Source organism: Melanostigma gelatinosum (genome assembly GCF_949748355.1).
Source record: "Melanostigma gelatinosum genome assembly, chromosome: 20".
NCBI classification, from domain to species: Eukaryota; Metazoa; Chordata; class Actinopteri; order Perciformes; family Zoarcidae; genus Melanostigma; species Melanostigma gelatinosum.
Window position 1 is genome coordinate 19,904,246 of NC_136653.1, and position 13,630 is coordinate 19,917,875.

A 13,630-nucleotide genomic window follows, 5' to 3' on the forward strand; every position below is an offset into this window, starting at 1 on the left:
CGCTTTGAGCAGGTAGAGCGAGCACGGGCGACTCAGAGAGAGAGAGAGAGAGAGAGAGAGAGAGAGAGAGAGAGAGGGCAAGTCCTATCTCTTTCACCTGAAGACGACTTTGTCTTACACTGCTCTCACCCTGAGCGCTGGAAGTCGATGATCAGGAGGTGCCAGCTCTTAGTCTCTTGATCTTTTTTTTTCTCCCCGGGAGGTTCAGCTGGACTTCTCTACAAAACCCCGGTGATCAGCCTCTCCTGGAAGGACTGAGAAATAGAAACCGGCACGTGAAGGAGACAAGACTGAAAAAAAAAAAAGAAGTGAGAAAACTGCAGTAGATGGCTCTCTGGCTGCACGGGAAGAGAAGTTACAGACAAATCAGCTTCTGAAGGTAGGATTGATCTGTTTAATATGCATCTGGTAAAAACTGTATTGCCTCAACTGGTGACTGACATGTGGATCAATATAAAATATTGTTTTGTTGCACACAACGATCAGAGCGACCTGTTACAAGGTAAGTCTTTGTACGCAGACCGTCTCCCGTCTGTGTTGCAATCATGAACATCACATGTTGACTTTGGAGAGCCGCCGCATTTTCACTTGTTTTATTTGACTGAGCCACATGTGGTAAAAATGGTGCGACAACAAGGTAAAGTAGAATAGAGAGAAGGGGCAGAACACAAGAAGGTGAGCAGAGAATGAAGAGAACAATAGTAGAGGGAGAGGTGAAACAAAAAGAGATATGTGGGAGAAACAGTTTGAATGAGCGGGGAGGGGAGAGAAACACAAGTGTGAAGGAGAGTTGGGCTGATGAAGACAGATAGAAAGAGTAGAAGAGGAGTAAGAGGAGGAGGGATGGAGTGGCGGAGGGGGCTCGCTGGCAGCCACCTCAGTAACCAAGGCAGCTGACATGAGGGCGAGCCAACGGGGGACAGTGGGATTTCTATTTTTCACCCTTGCCGAGATACGCCAGGGCTCTGCCAAGTGCCCTGCCTCATCCCCCACGGATAAAGAATTCATTGTGCGGAGCTGTGACCGAATTCATTCAGCGTCTACATGTACTCTTTGCTGGCCACTCTTACTCTCTCTCCCTCTTGTTCTTCCCCGAACTCCCTCTCCGGCTGATACTCTCTCTCTCTCTCCCCCCTTTTGCCTCATTATACAGTCGTCTGAATTGGCCCGACGATCAGCTCGACTTGTGTTGCATCAACAGTTGTGTTTCGCAAAGCTCTGCAGGGAACAACACACACACACGGTCGGGTTCTTCAGGGAGGATAATCTGTCAATTGGGCTACTTTTGGTAAGACTGGCTCCAGCGTTCATCAGCCGTTATGCAGCTACGGGTCACGGGCGGTTAAGTACGCGGAGGCTCGGTGACATTGCCGGCGTCATGGGAATTTGGGGAATTTTAGGCCAGTTAAGGGTGTGAAATCAGGTCGACTTTTTGCAGTTTGAATGTCAAATGTGAAATGCTGTAAATGGAGAAGAAAAAAACAAAGCTGCGTATTCAGTATTTTCTTCCATTTCTTACTTAAAACTACAGGACGTGAACACATTAAAGTGATCATAACATATTTAATACCAACAGGTGAATCACATGACTACTTGTGTGTGAAAGGGGTTGCTTGCAGTGACAAACCCACTGAGAGTTATCACCCCACTCTGCAGTTCCTCTCAGCTCTATTGAGTTTTTTTCATTGTCTTTCAGCTTAATTTTTTGGGGTTTTACGAGCTGCAGCTTTACGGTTTTGGTCATTACGTTTCTTTTTCGGCAGCAGGCAGCTGTGTTCGGTGTAAAAGCTCTGAAAACCAACTTACAGCTACCTGCCGAGCAGCACACAAAGTTACATTTGAATGGCTTCTCACAGTTTTCTTTGAATGAATGACTTTATCAAAGAGCTCACACTGAAAACAAAAGGTGGTTTCAGAGAAGGGGAAGACGGAAATGTGCAAAGCTCGGTTCAAATGGTTTTCGCATGTATTCACTTGATGTACTGGTCTTTTCATGCCTCTCCAAGTCATTATCCCTTCAGGTTAAAAGGCTCCTTATTGTTTCTGGGACGTGAGACACTTTGCTCGTGATGAAATCAATAGCCCAGTAAAGTCCTAATTGAATGACTGCAGGGCCTGGTGGTGCTTTATGGGACACCAGAAGGCGCCTTTGAGAGCATGCAGAATAACAAGGACGCTGCCGGCATTGTGGTGGTCTGGGAAACAACGTCCTGTCAATCAGCCAGGCCTGGCAGGCGGCAGCGGCAGTGTGTTCGGGCTTGTACACCTGCCATGTTACGCTCGAGCTCGTCGCTGGTGTCATATTACCTCTAATTAGCTTTTGGCTGATTTTTTTTTTTGGTTGGGGCTCATTTGATGGTTCTGCTACGCGACACCGAGGAGTGGTACCGGAGATGTCATCGCGGTGATCAAAGACAGAAAACACACTCTTGGCGTGGAGACGTAGTTGACAGTAAATGGACGGATGTCAAAACTAGATTATGTTTTCTGCACAGGAAGCCGTCTCATGTTGTTTGAGCAGCACGAATCCTTTTGTTGGAGCTGAAACCCATCTGTTGAGCTGCTGATGGATTGACTGACCTCGGGGCTCTTGTCGCCACTTCAACACAAGCATACGATTACAACGCATACTTTGGGAGGTTCATGCTCACGCTGCAGAATCTCACTCATCACTCAGTTCACCAGTTTGTCTACGATGGAAAGGGTGCAGCTGCTTCGTAGTGGAGACGTATGGTGAATCAGAACTACTACTTTTGAAGCGACGGAAGTCAGATAGTAGCTGGTGGTGTCACGTTTTTTTCCTCAAGCAAGTTGGATTGTCCGTTCTGGGCTACTGTAGAGGACCTGCCCCCTACGACGTCGATATGAAGGGGCTCATCCAAGCTCACGAAAACAAAGTTCTTTTTTCAGATGATTATACACTGATGAAAAGATTATTATTCCATTTCTGCTAATAAATCCCCTGAAATGTTGCACACTGGCCCTTTAACTCTCGTTACTGCCTTGTTTTCTCGTTAATTGGAAGCAGAGGCTCTGACTGATCTGTCTGGCTCTATATTCATAATATTGAGTCAGTCGATCATTTTTGTAGGTATAGCTGGAGATATGAAATGACCTATATTTGGACAGAAGATTTTGGATATATCACCCAGCCCTGACAGGTTAGAAATGTTCTCAGTTTTAGTAAAACACGTCTGCACTTTGAAAAGATTGCAGTGTCTTCACAAAGAGTTACAGCCAGCACTTATTCCAGATGCATCTGTTTAGCACTCCACGTTACAGAAGAGGCACAATGTGGACAAATGGACAGAGGCTGCTAAAAATACAACAGTAATTTAAACTGTCCACAGCAATACATCTAATACAACTCCTCCACCTTAAAGAACACCTACAGCAAGTAATAAGTTCATTCCCGTGACATTCAGAGTTTCTAAACACAAGCAACACCTCCCCCTCAGTGCGTCTGAAGCACAATAATGTGTGCGACTCACGCGTGTGCACGGCCCATTGTTTGTGTGTTAGTCGGAACAAATTCCTTAATGCCGGAGCCTGATCACGCACCAGCAGATGCAGGTTTTCGTTTCATTAAGCTGCTCCTGCAACTCAAACCTCCGACAGTGAATTATTCCATCCCCTCGTGGGTTGAAGAAAGCAATCATGTTTTCTTTCTCGCCTTTTTACCAGAACTAACTCTTAGGTAATGCATCCTTTCAAAATGAGAGTTGCTCAAAGTGAGAAACACCTCATCTCTGAAATTAATTTGAATTGATTCGCCCTGGTCCTCTCCCCCCCACCTCCCCCTCCTGCTCTGACAAGGTCTTTAGAAGGAAATTTCAAACGGTAAAGGCTACATGAGAAAATCAATTTCTAAATGGAGCAGATCCGTCTCTCCCAGTAGTCCTTCCTGTGGACAGGAGAGCCGGCTGAGCACATACTAAACTGGCTTTTACTGTTGCACGGTAACTAACACACTGTACAGCTCATTCGTTTCCTCTGACCCAATTGGTTGATTTTGATGTATGAAAAGACAGCTTTGCCTGTGTTAATTAATTTACTTGATTGTCATTATTTGTTTGCACTCATATTGCTCATTTTTTATGATCAACATGACAAATTGGCAATAAACCGGAACGACGGAGGTTAAAGACGGTTGGAAGCCATCTGGTCTGCTGTAATAATTTTTAGTGCAGTGTACAGACACCTCGCCATCGCCCAAGGAGAAACAATGGCTTTGCTACAGCTGTGTTTCATGAGAAGACCCTATGTTCCCTCGGACCCTATGTTCCCTCGGACACTATGTTCCCTCGGACACTATGTTCCCTCGGACCCTATGTTCCCTCGGACACTATGTTCCCTCTACCTTACGTCTCTCAGCTTTATGTTCCCTCAGCCCTATTTCCCCTAACCCTTATGTTCCCTCAGCCCTATGTTCCCTCGAAGTTCCCTCAGCCCTATGTTCCCTCAGCCCCATGTTCCCTCAGCCCCATGTTCCCTCAGCCCCATGTTCCCTCAGCCCCATGTTCCCTCAGCCCCATGTTCCCTCAGCCCCATGTTCCCTCAGCCCCATGTTCCCTCAGCCCCATGTTCCCTCAGCCCCATGTTCCCTCAGCCCCATGTTCCCTCAGCCCCATGTTCCCTCAGCCCCATGTTTCCTCAGCCCCATGTTTCCTCAGCCCCATGTTCCCTCAGCCCCATGTTTCCTCAGCCCCATGTTCCCTCAGCCCCATGTTCCCTCAGCCCCATGTTCCCTCAGCCCCATGTTCCCTCAGCCCCATGTTCCCTCAGCCCCATGTTCCCTCAGCCCCATGTTCCCTCAGCCCCATGTTCCCTCAGCCCCATGTTCCCTCAGCCCCATGTTCCCTCAGCCCCATGTTCCCTCAGCCCCATGTTCCCTCAGCCCCATGTTCCCTCAGCCCCATGTTCCCTCAGCCCCATGTTCCCTCAGCCCCATGTTCCCTCAGCCCCAATTAAATTGATAGGTAGACTTACCACGAGATTGGAAAAACAAAGATGCATGCATCTGTAGGAGCCAGAATGATGTGAGCATTGCACTCCATGATGGGATTGGAGGACTGAACGTAGACAGAATGTCTTACTTCTGTCAAAAAGAGAACACAGAACAGCGGAGGAGGCTGCACCCTGAATTAGAAATCACCATCTTAATTCATGCAACAGCAAATGTGCTCACTGTCAACCTGTTCAAACAGCCTTCCCAGTTATCACACTCTGGATTAGAGCATCTGGAAAAACACTTCAAATATAAGTGCAAACTATGGTTCCTAATTACATCCAAACATTCCCCATTTAATTTTTAACAATCCATCTCTTAGGCATAGGCGAAAAAAATAAACAGCAAATCAACTTTCAGCCCAGACCAAAATAATCATCACATTGCATCAGGAATACAGAGTGACCTTGGTCCTGGCACACAGTAATTATGTTTTATTGGCCCAAAAAAATCAGCCCAATACTCACCGATGTACTCTGGCTGAATAAAACGGAGCGCAGTGGGGGATGAATTATAGTCTCTGGAGTCGGTGAGCTCCACTCGACTTCTTTCCCTCCTACAGCAGTGGAGAGGATGAGCCGCTATAAATCTCACCAAGAGATCCATTAGGTTTCTGTTCTCTGCAGCGCCCAACGGCTCCTCTTTCTCTCTGCCCATTGGCTCAGCCCCGACAGAAACATAATCTGTAATGTTTGGTAAATGCTACGAAGGATTATCTTTTGAGAGCGTACATAATCCGTCTCTTTAGTATGCTGTGTGTGTAATTACTTAAGTTGTTCAAATAAACCACTGGAATACCAGAAATCACTCGGATCACTTTCCTCTGTCACGGCCACACTAGAGGTCTTCATGGTTCCAATATTTTGGACCTGATCTGAATCCAAATCCATCGTACGCAAGTTGGAATAGGGACCCAATCTGAAAAGGGAGCCAAGGACAGTCGGAACCTCTCCGAAATAGACTCGAGGGCAGCCCGAGAAACTATAGGCCGTAGGAAACACGTCTCCGTAACGTCACCCGTAGGTTTCTGAATGGCGTTTTTGAAGTGCGCGTCTCCGTCCGTCGCCATCTTGGCACACAGCCCAACTCTGAAAATGAGCAAACAGGTGGATCGTTGGTGGAGCAGAGGCGGGCCGGGTGACGACCTGAGAAGAAAACCACCCGTCACTCAAACTATGCCGAACCTTAAGCTGCAATATCATTTATATGCTCTCGTGAAATAGGCCACTTCTGAAATGGAATATCAGAAGTCTTTTACTGGAATCCAACAATGTTATGCATCAAAAATGGAAAAGATTGGAAGAGTTGCAATCGTAGTGAAAGTAGTTTGTAAAAAATATTGTAAACGCTACTTGGGTTTGGTCTGTACTGACATATTCATATTTATCCAAGCAATTTGGGATGAAAAGGATTTTGCTGAAGGAGTTCAACACCTATGAGTGAAAATATTGAGTTAATAAAAAAATGGACTCTTTATGGCTCTCTACAAAAAAGAAAAGCTGCAGTTCTTCCCTGGCTCAAGGCCAAATTATCTATTAAACCACAAATCTGAAAGATTTAATAAGTATTTTCGAAGATGGGTGTTTTCATCTGGTTTCTGGTCCAGGCTTGATGTGAAAGCAGCTACTATGGTACTGTGTGTGAGTGTGTGTGTGTGTGTGTGTGTGTGTCCTTCCTGTGAATACATGTGGGGGTGGATGTGTTTGCATCAGCGCACACTGCTCATGAAATATGACCCCTGGAAAAGTTCCCTGTCCACATTCTCCTCCCTTGAACTCCAATCCATTATCTCCAGATATCAAATTCACCCCAACAGGTGTAGTGTTGAATGATACGGGCCCGTGGCAGCCTGCCAGACGCAGGGATGAAAGAGAAGCAAAAGGATCAGGAGCCGAGTGCTGGCTCTCCTTATACACACAAAAACACGTATACCTGCATACCTTTCACAGAGGCCCCATCCCGCAGTTATCGCCCGCATCATCTGCAGCTGAGGGAAGTGAGAGCGTCACGCCATGACAGTCTTCTGATTGAAGTTTAGTGAGGTTTATTTATTTTCCCCCCGTCTTGGAGGGGATGCGACTTAAAGTTGTGTCGGCATATTGCACTGTAAGATAGTTTGCTCTGATTGTCTGGGAGGCTTTTATGTCAACTTTATCCTCAAACATCTTTTTTTTTCCTCCATATCCCGAAGCATCCAATCGATCGAGCGCGAGTCATGTAGACAAAGAAGACAAAGTCAAAAAAGGAAAGTCTCACTTCTGTTTCTTCCTGCTGTTTGCTGAAACACACAACTGCTAGCTGTTGTTTTCAACAACTTCATAGTACGAAACGGTTTTAACTCACCCAAACTACGACACCGCAACATCTATCTGTTGACGTAAAATATACAAAGTCATTGTTTTATAGTATGGATCAAATGACAATATGTACAATACTGTGAAAGGGGCCGCTTGTAGTTATGAACCCACACTTTTCAGACTCTGCAGGCGCTTTGGCTTCTTTAAGCTCCCTGTTTTGGTTCACGTTCTCACATTCTCTGATTTCAGACATTGTTTTCAGCTAAAAAGCTCTAGAAACCACAGGCACACTACATGCACACTACATGCCCACTACATGCCCACTACATGCCCACTACATGCCCACTACATGCCCACCACATGCACACCACATGCACACTACATGCACACTACATGCACACTACATGCACACTACATGCACACTACATGCCCACTACATGCCCACTACATGCCCACTACATGCACACTACATGCACACTACATGCACACTACATGCACACTACATGCACACTACATGCACACTACATGCCCACTACATGCCCACTACATGCCCACTACATGCACACTACATGCACACTACATGCACACTACATGCACACTACATGCACACTACATGCACACTACATGCACACTACATGCCCAGCACCAGAAGTCAAGAGACAGACAAAGTCATTTGTCTGACAAAGATGTTCGGTTGTTCCTATTTGCTCATATTCTTGATATGAACTTGGATATTACTACTTGTAATGTGAACAGTTAGCATGGATGGAAGTTTAAAGTTAATGGTGACTGATGATCTGATGATTAAAGTGTGTTTTCAAAGATATGATGGTAAAAATGAGTCTCTTCTGATGTGAGAATAATCCTCTCACAACATAAAATTGTTTCATTAACAGTATTTGTAGTTGTTTGATTTACTCGTGAATGTGAAGTGAAAAGTTGCAATGCATTAGACCGCATTTATAACGCATTTATAACCAATTAGATCGGTTATAAGTTTGATAAATATTAAGCTTAAATTAATGCAAGACAAACTTAACCCTGATTTTTTTTTACCCAAGCTGAATATGTGATGTTAAATTGCCTGAAATCACACAATTGCTTTACTCTATTTTAAGAATAATGAATTTGAAATATGATTTATGATGAAATTACTTGTAAGGACGTCATATTGTCTTGCAGGAAATGCAGGAAACAGAACATCATTTGAGAGACTTGAGGCAGCAGATTAAGTTACATGTGTCAATTGAATCCTAAATGTATTAGCAGAGATATTAGGGTTAGTTGTGTATTTCTAGCCAAACGGCTATCGTTGTGCTAACGTAGCAGCTAGGTCGCTCACGCTAACAAGCTGTGGTCACGATTGCCTCCAGCGGGTGTACGTGGGGGCCTCGATACCGCAGCACCAGATTGCCCATCTATATCTGGATCATTCCTACAAGCAGTCCCTTTCACATCAGGACCCACAGCTAACATTTAATACACAAAGTGCAGCTTTGAATTCAATTGAAACCTGGATTTTTAACAATATCTCGTTTAAAAGGGGAAATATAATTGGTAAAACGAAAAAATCTATCGAGAGCATCACATGGTTGGTCAGTGCTTACTTTATGCATCATATCCAAGCATGAAACTCAGCCAAAAATGAATTGCATGAATACATCTTTGCTCGATAATGGAGCAATGCCACTCAGGGACACACACACACACACACACACACACACACACACACACACACACACAATGGTTTGGCTTCCCATCTCAGCTTCAGTGCCGAGCTCCAGCGGCCATGTGTTTGAGTAAGTGCCCGTCTTGTACAACAACCTACCTCGTCTTGTCAAGTGGGCCCTGAGTTTCATGTTTGCAGTCACTTCAATTCTTGAATCCTATCTTTTAATATTTGAAAAGCCAGACACGAATTAAGAATGAGGAGAGGAGAGGCTGCACATACAACAACAGGAACGCATTCATAATGAATGCGCCTCAGATTTATTTCAAGGCCAATGAGCATAGTGAGGGAAATGAACTTGTGACGTGAACGGCAATTGTCTCCTTTACCGAGTTGGTAATGCAGGAACTTGGTGATTATTTAAAGGGAAATTCCACATTTCCTTCACCACAGCCTTTATTTTTCAGGTAAACTCACTTCCCCTGCACGTCAACCTCAGTTTGTCATTTCCCACAATATGCTTTTTGACAAGCGGCAGACAGGACGCTGTATGTACCTGTGGGTTACATGTGAGCTACAGCCGAGAAGAAATGGGAATCATGTCGCGCTCATCGTGGTCCACTGAACCCGCTGCTGTTTGAGAAATTGCTCTGCCTGACAATGGATTCTCCTCTGCTTGATGCTTCAGGTGACTGAGAACGTTGCCATCAGTCACACGACCAAACAGTAAGAGATGGATGTTCGGCAGCGAGGTGTTTTAGGACGGAAGTAACTGAAGTAAATTACTTCTCGAGGAAAACGCTACTGGGGCAGTTTATTCCCTGCTCCTATAATTACACAGCACAACTAAAGAACATTTAATGCACTTTTTATTCTTTTTATTTCGACAGTTTTTAAATCACAATTTGCAATTTTACAGTCTTTTGTTTTGTAAGAAAGTGGCAAGAGAGTGCGCGCTTCTGTTCATGGACTATCCATGCGAATGTGCCAAGCTGAACAAAACCAAAACCAAAAAAAGAGTCAGAATTGATATGACGCGAGTAAGAAAGAGACAGACAGGCGTTCGTAAACAAAGCAGGCAGAGCGAAGTGGAAGCCTGCTGAGTGTTGGACTGTGGATTTGTCTCCTCAGCTGCTGGCTAAGTCTGTCATCTGTTCAGTGGTTGAATCAACATCTGGTGAAACGTGCGTAAGCACAAGCTCTCCGAGGAGGCAGCGAGGGAGAAGCTTACACACTCGACCGGGCGTCACAGACGTAACGCACACAAGAGCGAGAAGCAGCGAGGAAGCGATCTGCAGTCGATTCTGTCGGAAAGCCGTCGCATTGGTGTTTCCTGCATGAGAGCCATGCTGCGTATCAAAGGTCGACCGTTGGTCAGCACGTCACATTTACTGATCTTAACAGGCCACTCAACACACTACCAAAGATGGAGCCAGCATAAAATAACAATCCACAGATTACCACTTAAAATGAGCGTGCAGAGTGGTTCAGCCGGCCATCGCAGGCTATTCTCGATGCATCAAGCTGTCGCTCTGTTTCTGGGCCGTGGCAGGAGAGACCTCCTCTATATCAGCGCCCGTACGGGCTTTGTGGGAGACCTCCCCCTCCTGCAGTTCAAGTCAATTGTCAACATGATTCACGGAGACGTGAGCTACCTCCAGACCGGCTCCTCAATCTTCCCATCGGCCCTTGTAACCGTCATTTGTTTTCCTCACCGGCCAATTTCCATCCACGCTAACTAATTAAACCTGCCATGTTTTTGAGGAAGCTATTTTTCCCTCCTTTCCCCTCCCGGCTCAGATATGAGCAATACCCACATTTTTTTAATGGAGATATGGTGTCGTAACATTTAATGGTTGGGAACACGTTACGAGCGTGGCATCTCTCAAAGACACGCACCACTTATTGCCCCAATCATCTCGTGCCGCTCACCAACACCGGTACCACTTGATTAATGTGGCTGGCTTTTTATGAGCAGGTTTAAAGGCTCTGGATATCACGAGGCAGTTATAATACCCCAGGAAACTCCTCTAAAAACCAATGGGACGCTCACGCAATCAACGTAAGTGGTGGTAACCTTTTAAAGTTTAGCTGTCTAAGTTTATAATTGACTCCTCCGTACCACCACTGAAAGGAAATTAGGGTCCACTGAGCAATCAGCTGTTTCTTTATCCAGTGGCTCTGCTGCCCTGCTCGGCCCTGACCTGCCTGCAGACTGAGGGAAATGAACTGGCGGTGGCTGAAAGGCTGGAGAGAAGTGAAAAAGCAGCAGGTTTGATCCTCGCAGGGACCGGTATGTCCGTCTATGCTGCTTGAAGCTAAAAAGGTTTGTCGCCTGGAACCTCAACAACTTGAAGGTTCTTCAGGAGGAATTGTGAACAGTTCACGTGAAGTGAAGTCTGGCCATTACGACGCTTCACAACGCTCAGACGATGAGGAACCGTGTAGACCGTCAGGTTTGGACTCGTCAGTTAGGCCGGGTCGACGTACGCTCGTTACGTTCTTTTCTAAATGAACTTCCGTCTTTCCAGGAAGTTTAGGTTCAGGCAACAAAACCACGAACTTGACTAGCGCGTGACGACTGACGTGACGAAATGTCAACTTTTACTTTTAGTTGAGAACATAAGCAGAAACTAGCAAGCGTCAGCAACTAGTCCGTCTCCATGTAGATTCAGCAATGAGCTAAATGTTCACATTCCTGCAAAAAGCATCTTTTCCAACATATCCGTGATGTGCCGGAACAAAAGCCGAGGCGGAGTCTTCACGACTTTAAAGTTCAATGCGTTTCGTCATCCAGCAGGTTTCCTCTGACTAACGGCAGAAACTGCATCTCTGTTGGAGCCACTGATACAGGTGGAGTATCTCCACCTGTATCGTGCCGGCTGAGGGAGATGGTTCCTGATTTAGTCTGCACAATGAGGCTGAGTGATTTTCTCTGTGGAGCACGTCTTGCCTCTCTTAACCCAGCGAGGGGGGAACTCGCGGCCCTGCTCAGGAGATTGCCTCCTCTTTCCTGCTGCGATTGAGGCGATAACCACGAATGGATTCGGAGCACCGGGCGCATTTAGGAGGAGAAATCGTACTTCAACTCTATAATAAGCAGGGAATGCTGGAAAAACATGTAAACCCCGGCGCTATAAGGTATATTGATTTGAAATATATAAAAGACAGAGTAGAAACTCTTCACAGATAGCCTTGAAGGAAGTCTAATAAAGTAGCTCTCCTCCTTCACATGGTCCTGTACAAAACACTTGAACGAGCAGGATAAACAGCAGCTCTGCGAAGGACAACCCTGAAGCTATTTGATCATAAATCCATCAATGAGCAGCCACAAGAAACACGAACTGATGTGTACAAACGCTGCACAGCGTGATCCGTGCATACGCTTGCTTTTAGCTCACTCGTGGGCGGGGGGGGGGGGGGGGGGCAATCTCTGGCATTTGGCTACGAGCACACGTTTTCAGATGCTACTGAATACATGATCTGAGCAGAGACGTGATCTGAGCAGAGACGTGATCTGAGCAGAGACGTGATCTGAGCAGAGACGTGATCTGAGCAGAGACGTGATCTGAGCAGAGACGTGATCTGATCTGAGGCGTGATGAACATCCTGAGGAGGGCGGGAGAGCATCAGCCGGACCTCCAGAGGGGAGAGTTACTGGGTTGGAGTTGAGGGGCACACTGGGACTCCTTTTGACTCGATGATGGCTTCGTGCTCCTCACTTCATAAACACCCAGGAGTTTCTTTCATGGGCTTTAATCTCAGGGCTCTTTATGTTTAGGTTTTCTACAACGGCATATTAGGGCCATTGTAGGTAAAAAAAAGAATAATAATTACAGAGCCGGAGAAGAAAACGTCAAAGTTGCGAATTTACATTTGTGAAAAATAGTGATGTGCAAAAGTTTAGTTGATAAGCAGTGTTATCATGGTAAGGATGGAAGGTCCTTAAAGATACATACACGTTTCTTTCTGTGTACTTTAATAATCATAAATAAAAACTAATATCGTAGAAGTTCTTTGAATACTCAAACGCGAGTCTTTTATTTCCGCCCAGCTAAACCCAAAAACCAGCCATGACTCCAAACGAAGGCTTTCACGGGAGCGTGCCCGACTGTGCGAGTGTGAAGGAGAACAGAGGAACGGCTCGTGCTGAACCACAGATCACGGTGAGTTACGTCCCTCGCAGGTTTCTGGATCTCCTGCTGCTCCTGAGAATAAGCGTTTACGAGGATGGATGGATGGAGGAATCCGCTGCAGTATATCATACGTCAGCGTGGTGTTTAGAGCGGCGGTCAGGTTGATCCAACTTTGCAAAGTGAAAGAATATGGTTCCTTAAAAAAAAGAAACCACCTCTATTAACATCAACCATGTTTTTCACTAAGCTAGATGGAGCTTCTTAAATGGGCAGATCGGTCAAACACGAACAGAAGCAGGAGTGTCGTCGATGCAGGGCTTAGAGCTGGACGCACGGCCAGTGTGGCCAATTATTTTTTCTACTCCATGTCCACTTCTTTCCCTCTTACTTTTCACATGTACAAACACACTGATGAGTCCTGCTTCAAAGCGAAAAGTACTCTTCTCTCGTCTATTCAAAGCGCGTTGGAGGAAAGTTTCCCTGCTACTCTGTAAAAATGCTTCGGCATCGGAGGAGGAAA

General features: G+C 45.7%; 1 protein-coding gene across 1 annotated transcript in view; it reads left to right on the top strand.

The window, feature by feature from the left end:
• Positions 1-318: 318 nt before the first annotated feature.
• Positions 319-13,630, top strand: part of LOC306794438 (cadherin-20-like) — a 51,615-nt gene continuing 38,303 nt past the window's right edge. Inside the window, exon 1 of the mRNA XM_079292510.1 lies at positions 319-379. The gene's annotated coding sequence lies outside the window, so the exon portion shown is untranslated. The remainder of the gene's footprint in view (positions 380-13,630) is intronic.